This window comes from Pelobates fuscus, chromosome 7, assembly GCF_036172605.1.
Source record: "Pelobates fuscus isolate aPelFus1 chromosome 7, aPelFus1.pri, whole genome shotgun sequence".
NCBI classification, from domain to species: domain Eukaryota; kingdom Metazoa; phylum Chordata; class Amphibia; order Anura; family Pelobatidae; genus Pelobates; species Pelobates fuscus.
This window is the reverse complement of record NC_086323.1, coordinates 81,575,923-81,584,740: the sequence shown is the minus strand read 5'-3', so window position 1 is coordinate 81,584,740 and position 8,818 is coordinate 81,575,923.

Below are 8,818 nucleotides of genomic sequence, written 5' to 3'. Positions count from 1 at the left end.
TGTGGAACGGAAGAATTCTGAGGTGAAATGACTATTAAACAAGTTACTAGTTGCTTGTCCCCACACAGTGGTATCTACTTATTCCTATGGTACAGATGAGCATTAACAACATACCTGATGATACAAATTTACACATTTTTCAATGACAATAATATTTGTGCACCAGGGAGAGCTGAGAACCATTGGTTCTATTTTATTTTTTCTCCAGCCCACCTCACCATCCACCACCACCTATTTCCTACTGTTGGCCAGTTTGTCCTGGAGAGGGTGACTCCAAGAACTTTTACTACAGAGAACAATCAGCGCCAACAGAGAACAGTAAGTTTTGATATTTTAATATTATAATATCAGTAAGTTTTGATATTTGCTAAATACTTCCAAGATGATCACAGAACTACTGACTGACACAATGGATGCTGTTAAAGCAGGCAAGATAAACCAAACAGAGGGCGACAGAAATGCCACCAGAATCATAGCCACGTAACAGACTGAATCATGATCTGACATCTGAACCTGCAAATGTGAAGGAGAAGGATGAACAGACAGACGTGATACATTTACAGTTAACATGGAATTTATGAAAAATTAATTATCAATATTATTATCAGAAAGACTCTGGAGAAAACAGACTGTACCTTAATTATCTTATACAGTAAGAAATAAATGCAAAGATGGGAGCAAATGGATGCTAGAAAATTGATTATGGTGTCTCCTTCTTACAATCTGCAGCATTATCATAAGATCAACCCAAGCTGTTGTTTTAAAACTGCATTGGGATTATGTTAACAAGCAAGAAGCACCTGGACTGAATTGGACTGCACATAATACAGGTTCTATGACTGTGAGGACGACCTCCAAGAACCATCTCAAAGGAAGAGACACAGCTCACAGTGAAATGATTGCTAATGTATTTCAAAAGGAACCTATTGAAGATCATTTCACAAAATGATTATACATGAGAAAGATGTTATTGGACTATTTCAAATCCTAATAATGGACTCAACGATTATGGCAAAGCATGCTGGGATCAGAAAAAGACGGGACATATGCTTGTGAAAGACTTTGGATGCACCTATGAAGGTGATGCAATATAATTTATCATTGAATGACTACCACAAACAGCCTTCTTATGCTGAAAAGATGTGCTATGCTAATTCTGGACATTGCTATTATGTTCACAGACAGAAGATGACCGGAAAAAGAAATAAAGGCTGATAACTGTCAACACCCAGCTATTTCTCAAGATGGAACATAGTACTGAGAATACCTGGTTGACTATCAAAGCACTTCACAGTACAAGACAGAGATTATTACCTACAACGCAGAAAAAAGTGGTTAATAGAGAGAAGCAGAAGAGGAGGAATATAGATTTCCTACTGGAGTGAGAAACCGTACTGGAACCGTATTCTGTAATAATGAACTTTACATTTACATTTGGTGGCATGTGAATTTGAATTCGGAAGAAACACCTCAATTAAAGAAAGAAACCTTGATGCAATTAACCCCTTCAGGACAGGTGACGGACGTTGGGGATACCCTTAACGACGGGTGACGGACCTCGTCCGTCACGCGGTAAAATTAACCCCAGATCGCCGCGATCACGGCGATCGCGGGGTTAATGGTGCTCCGGTCTGCCTCTGCATTAGAGGCAGACCAGGAGCACCGGATCGGGCTGTCCCAGCACATGTGCCCGCTCTGACAGCATGTCAGAGCGAGCACATGTGCTGTGTATACTCACCTTCCGCCTCCCTGCACTTCCGGGTTCAGTGTGAAGTGCAGGGAGACGGATCAGTGCTGATCCTGTCCCCTGTGTAAAAAAAAATAAAGTTTTAATAAAATCCCACCCCCCTTTACCCATTTTAATAAAAATTAACCCCTTCCCTGCCAATTGATCACTGACTACAGTGATCAATTGGCAGGGATTACATTTTACTGTCATCTGATTTTATTTTTTAACCCCTGAGGGTTGATTATTATTTTTTTTAACCCTCAGGGGTTGAATTTATTTTATTAATTAATTTACATATTTTAAAATTATATATTTAGCTAACTGGGGTGGGTGGAAGTTAGTGGGGAATTTGGGGATTTTGAGTTAGGCTAACTAGCGGTTAACGTTAAAAAAAGTTTTAAAATAAGCTTTAAAAAGTTAAAAATTACTTTTTAAAAAAGTTTTAATAACGTTTATACTGTGATCTAATTTGTTTTAACCCCTGAGGATTAACTTTTATTTATTTATTACCGTATATACTCGAGTATAAGCCGAGTTTTTTAGCACATTTTTTGTGCTAAAAAACTCCAACTCGACTTATACTCGAGTCAATAGTCTGTATTATGGCAATTTGCATTGCCATAATACAGACTGGGGCTGTGGGGGCTGTAAGAGAGTTTACTTACCTCTCCTGCAGCTCCTGTCAGCTTCCTCCTCCTCCGCGCCGTCCGTTCAGCACCTCGGTCAGCTCCCAGTGTAAGTCTCGCGAGAGCCGCGGCTCTCGCGAGACTTACACTGGGAGCTGACAGAGGGAGCTGCACGGACGGCGCGGAGGAGGAGAGAGCTGACAGGAGCTGCAGGAGAGGTAAGTAAACTCTCTTACAGCCCCCACAGCCCCCCACTGAACTGCCAATGCTGGACCACCAGGGAAGGAGAGCCCCCCTCCCTGCCATGTTTCAAGCAGGGAGGGGGGACGAAAAAAAAAAAATTAGTAATAATAAAAAAAAGAAATTAAATAATAATACAAAAATAATAAAAGATTAAATTAAATAAATAAAAATAATAAATAATAAAAAAAATATTAAAATAATAATAAAAAACAAAATTGCCCATCCCCCACCAAGGCTCTGCAACACACACACACACACACACACACACTGCACTCATACACACACACACTGCATTCTTACACACACACACACTGCACTCATACACACACACTGCACTCATACACACACACACTGCACTCATACACACACACACTGCACTCATACGCTCACACACTGCACTCATACGCTCACACGCTGCACTCATACGCTCACACGCTGCACTCATACGCTCACACGCTGCACTCATACACACACGCTGCACTCATACACACACGCTGCACTCATACACACACGCTGCACTCATACACTCACGCTGCATTCATAGATTCACACTGCACTCATACACACACGCTGCACTCATACACACACGCTGCACTCATACACACACGCTGCACTCATACACTCACACTGCATTCATACACACACACTGCATTCATTATACACACACTGTAAATAAATATTCAATTAATATATATTTTTTAGGATCTAATTTTATTTAGAAATTTACCAGTAGCTGCTGCATTTCTCACCCTAGTCTTATACTCGAGTCAATAAGTTTTACCAGTTTTTTGGGGTAAAATTAGGGGCCTCGGCTTATATTCGGGTCGGCTTATACTCGAGTATATACGGTAACTCTCAGGGGTTCAATTTATTTAATTAATTAATTTAAATATTTTATAATTATATATTTTGCTAGCTGGGGTGGGTGGGAGTTATGGGCAAAAGGGGAATTTACAGTTAGTGCTGCTTACTGCTAGGTAGGGGTTAACGGTAAAAAAAAGCTTAGAAAAATGTTAAATCTGTAAAAAAAAGTTTTAAAAAAATAATAAGCAAAACAAAAGTTTACAAACTAGTTTTAAAAAGTTTAAAAAAATAAAACAATACATTAAAAAATACTCATTACCACTACACGTGGAACAAACTAGAGAAAAAATGATCCCACGCTAAGGTTCAAAATATGCCTTTTGAATTACCCCAGGGTGTATTCTTTAATAAATAGTATGTGTTTGGGGGGAAGTTTCAATAACCAACCATCTAAACTATTCCTAAATGGAACATGGACACAGCGTAAAACTTCAAAGTTAGAAAAAAACTGAATGGCTGCGTCTCAAATGTGCCCCTTCAACATTCACATATACCTGGCAAAGGTACATACGGGGGTATTGCTGTACTCAGACGACATAGCTGAGCAACCTATGAAGTATTATACAGTCATAGCACACTTAAGGTTTGCAAAATATACTGCGCAAACTCACTTTGTGTGTCAAAAAGGCAGAAAAAATGCTTATTACCACTACACCTGGTACAAGCTAGCGGAAAAATTATCCCATGCTAAGGTTCAAAATATGCCTTTTGAAATACCCTGGGATGTCATCTTTAAGAAATGGTATAGCTTTATGGGGTATTTGGTTTATATAGCCTGGTAAAATACTCTAAAATGGGACATGGGCAGAGCACAAAAATTTAAAGTTTGAAAAAAACTGGAATGGCTATGTCCCAAATGTGCCCCTCCAATGTCCACATATACCTGGCAAATGTACATACGGGGGTATTGCTGTACTCAGCCAACATAGCTGAGCAACATACAAAGTATTTTACAGTCGTAGCACACATAAGGTTTGCAAAATATACTGTGCAAACTCACTTTGAGTGTCAAAAAGGCAGAAAAAACGCTTATTACCACTACACTTGGTACAAGCTAGCGGAAAAATGATCCCACGCTAAGGTTCAAAATATGCCTTTTGAAATACCCTGGGATGTGTTCTTTAAGAAATGGTATGCCTTTATGGTGTTGTTGTAATATGTAGCCTGCTCAAGTGCTCCAAAGTGGAACACGGACACATCAAAACCCTCCATGAAAATTCACACTTAAAAACATAAACTTGTCACATCTCTTTTACAGCACTGTAACTTCACAAAATATTGCCAAAGACATACAATGGGGGTGTCATTTTACTCAGAAGACTTAGCTGAGCATAATTTGGGAGGTTTGAACTTGGTGGCACATATGAAATATACAAAAGGCCCAGCAAAAATGTAATCCGTATGTAAAAAATGCCCCAAAAATTTTTTTACCACATACTTTGGCATATATTGGTGAAAAAATGGGGGCATGTTAAGGCACAATATGCACCATATGAGATACCCTGGAGTGTCTACTTTCACAAATGGTAGGCCTTTGTGGGTTTTTTTTTGAACAGTCAAACTGTTATAATACCCCAAATGGAAGCATAGGCTCATTAAATCCGTCTCTCAAAATTCTACTGTGAATACTGACAAGGACAGGTCTCCTATATGGCACTGTAGCTTCACAAAATAGTGCCAAAGACATACAAAGGGGGTGTCATTTTACTCAGCAGGTGTAACTGAACACAAAATAAAACTGTGTAAAGGAATAGCACACACCAACTTTACAAAATACACATGAGAAGTTCTTTGTTATAAATTTGTGTGCCAAAAACCAAAAAAAAATCAAATTTTCTCCAATATTTAGCAGAGGTTGGCGGTGAAATGACTACGTAGAAAGTGTCAAAACAACCTTAGGTAAATAGCCTGTGATGTCTACTTTATATAAATATATACTTTTGTGTGGCAATTTTGTTTTCTTTTATGGCTATTAAGCTTACAAGACAAACATACCAAATTCTAAAATCGCTCCACATTAAAAGTTTATTTTACTCCTTGTGCTTTGTGACCTGTAACTACCAACAAAAACTTAAAATCCCAGACACATTATATATTCTGTAAATCAGAACAACTAAATTCATTTATTTTTAATTGATTTCTTTAACCTGCACTAATTATGCACACATTATTATTGCAAAAACTGTACATTGTTTTATTTTTTTTGCATTTTTGTGTATTTTTTTGATAATAAATAAGCATTTATATATATATATATATATATATATATATATATATATATATATATATATATATATATATGTTACATCAAATTAAAGCCCTTTATGTCCTTTAATAAAAAGTATATAATATGTGTCGGTGCAATAAACCAGAGAGATGCAAATTGCAGTTGAACGCAAACAGCAAGAAAATGCAAAAATTGCTTGTGTCAAGCGTAAGACAAGCTTCTGAAGCTGTATCCTTAAGGGGTTGATAAATAAAAACAAAACTGGCCTGCTAAGAGCAGAAGCTCTGCCAAGAGAATGTAATATAAAAGGCAAGCAAAACCTTTCAGAAACTTGACATAATGGGACACTTGTACTAAAGCACGACTTGCAGTTTTTCTTAAATTCTACATATATAGTACATACCTGCAAAGCAATGAACTCTTGTAAACATAAACACAGAGACATTGATACAACAAGGAATCTGTAATGGTTCTATTGCAGATGCGATCTACTGAAGTACTCCTTGCTCTTTCGGTATAACTATACCAATGAAAACGTTAAATGGCTCCATAGAACCATAGACAAAGGATTCTTGCTATATTCTCGACTTCCAGGAATGTGGCGCATGGACAGAAAAATTATAATTACTAAAGCAATCATGCTATTTTTTCCCCCTGTTACAGAAATGTGTCAGTGATAATTGTAATATAATACAGATACTATAATTAATGGTATATATAAAAAAAAAAACATAATGTGCTAATTACAAAGGTGGATAGACTTTGTGAATATCTGAAATGTAATTTACATTTTTTTTTAAATGCCATATGTAGCTGCGGTCTGGCCTACAAACAATATATATTAGAATATATATATTGTATAAGAGTATACCAACTGAATATCCAAATGAATGTACATTAATGCCTGTGTCTTGCAGCAAAAGGAAATAGCTAAACAATGCAGATTCCTTTATATCTACTGGAAATTTACTTGTAGATTAAATCCAAGCAGTGGCCAGATTATCTGATTGTAATTATGTATCTTTACATAATTGGATCATGATAGTTAAAGATCATATGATTACATTGAAAAAATCTCTTCAAAACTTTACCCAAAACAAGGTGTCCTGTACAGAAACAAGTCCTGCCTAAGTCCTACAGTATGGAAACAGATAAGAGCATTTCTGGGAAGCTACCACCCTACCTGAGTGGAATGCTCTCCCCAGCTGTTCCCACCTCCTATAACCTCCGATCCAGTACTAGCATGATATTTAGCATACCGCAATACAAATATAAAGTGGCTTGATCCTCCTTTTCTTACAGGGCACCGCAATTATGGAATAACCTCAAGGACACAGTCAAATCTTCATTTAATCTAAAATGTTTTAAAAAAAAAAATCTATGGCAATATACTTCAGCACAGAATGTCCCTGTCATGGTTTGACTATATTTATTACCTGTTATGTATTACATTTATATATGTGTGTATGTATATATATAGTTTGCATATTGTATTTTTGTAATATTGTATCCTATTGTAACAATGCAATGTTTTGTGGACTCAGGACATACTTGAAATCTCAATGTATCCATCCTGGTAAAATATATTTTATAAATAAATAAATAACAACTGCAATAATGAATAATGTTTTAACCCCTTCAGGACGGAGTCAATAGTGCACGTTCTGATCAAAACAAAACGTAAACAAAAACTGGAATTTGCGCTATATGTCTGTTCACCCGTGGTTCCCCTCTTTCAAATTATATACACCCACACTTATTATATATCATTTTGTTCAGGAGAAACAGGGCTTTAATCTATCATTAACTATTCATATATGGAACATCATTTATTATGAATAAAAGTAAAAAAAATGTGAGAAAATAAGATTTTTTTTAAATTTGCATTTCCATCTGACATTTTAACTGTGAATGTCATAATACTGTTAGGTTTTACTTCACAAAAATGCACATATTTGTAATCAGCGATGTCTCACGAGTACAACAGTACCCCCCATTAACAGGTTTTATGTTGTTTTGGAAAGTTACAGGGTCAGATATAGAACATTCCATTTTCAAATTGAAATTTGCCAGATTGGTAATGTTACCTTTGAGACGGTGTGGTAGCCCAGGAATGAGAATTACCTCCATAATGGCATACCATTTGAAAAAGTAGACAAGCCAAGGTATTGAAAGTGGGGTATGTTTAGTCTTTTTTAGTAGCCACTTAGTCACAAACACTGGCCAAAGTTAGCGTTCATATTTGTTTTTGTGTGAAAAAAGCAAAAAACTAATATTTGGCCAGTGTTTGTGACTAAGTGGCTACTAAGAAAGACTGGACATACCCCACTTGCAATACCTCGGGTTGTCTACTTTTGCAAATGGTATGCCATCATGGGGGTAATTCTCATTCCTGGGCTACCATACGCTCTCAAAGGCAACATAACCAATCTGGCAAATTTCAATGTGAAAAAAATGAAATGCAAGCCTTATATGTGACTCTCTAACTTTCCAAAACACCATAAAACCTGTACATGGGGGGTACTGTTATTCTCTGGAGACTTCACTAAACACAAATATTAGTGTTTTAAAACAGTAAAACATATTACAACAATAATATAGACCATAAAAGTGCAGTTCGCTTGTAAAAAATGCAAAAAACTTAACTTTTACTTAAAATATCATCGTTGTAATACAATTTACCAGTTTGAAACATGAATATTTGAGTTCAGCGAAGTCTCCCGAGTAAAACAGTACCCCCTATGTACAGGTTTTATGGTGTCTTGGAGAGTTACAGGGTCAAATATAGTGCTTGCGAATTAAATTCTCTGCACTTTCTCCCTTTGTTGTCAGGCATGTCAATCAAATTTTAATTAATCAAATCACATAATTACGTTAACAGATTATTTAAATATACATGTAGAATTTTAATATATATGCATTTATAGGTATTTAAATTCTACGTGTATACTAATGTAATCTTTTATGTAATTATATGTATTTATCTATATATATATATATTTGCGGTTATTTGTATTTTATATATATATATATATATATATAGATATATATAGAATGTCATTCTAAGTGTATTTTGTTACCGATATATATATATTAATAACAAAATACAGTTAGAATGAAATTACATAT